Source organism: Eriocheir sinensis, chromosome 16, assembly GCF_024679095.1.
Source record: "Eriocheir sinensis breed Jianghai 21 chromosome 16, ASM2467909v1, whole genome shotgun sequence".
Classification (NCBI taxonomy): domain Eukaryota; kingdom Metazoa; phylum Arthropoda; class Malacostraca; order Decapoda; family Varunidae; genus Eriocheir; species Eriocheir sinensis.
The window spans coordinates 13845736-13846013 of NC_066524.1; positions in this window are offsets into that span (position 1 = coordinate 13845736).

The following is a 278-nucleotide window of genomic DNA, read 5'->3' on the forward strand; positions in this document are numbered from 1 at the left end:
CACACACACACACACACACAGGGGCGGGGCGTGCTGTGGGAGGGGGGCGTGGTGTATAAGAGCTTCCCTTACACCAATAAACATATCGGTATCTATAATGAACTGCCTCTCCTTCTCCCTCACCCCCTACCTCCCCCTCCCTCTCCCTCAAGGTGCCGTTGGGGAGCATGGAAGTCACCCGCCCAAACAAACAGTGACGTGATCCTTCCTTCCTTCACGGCGACAAAGAAGTAAGGGATCCTACGAAGTGTCTTATGGTGTCATGAAGTCCTGCTTGA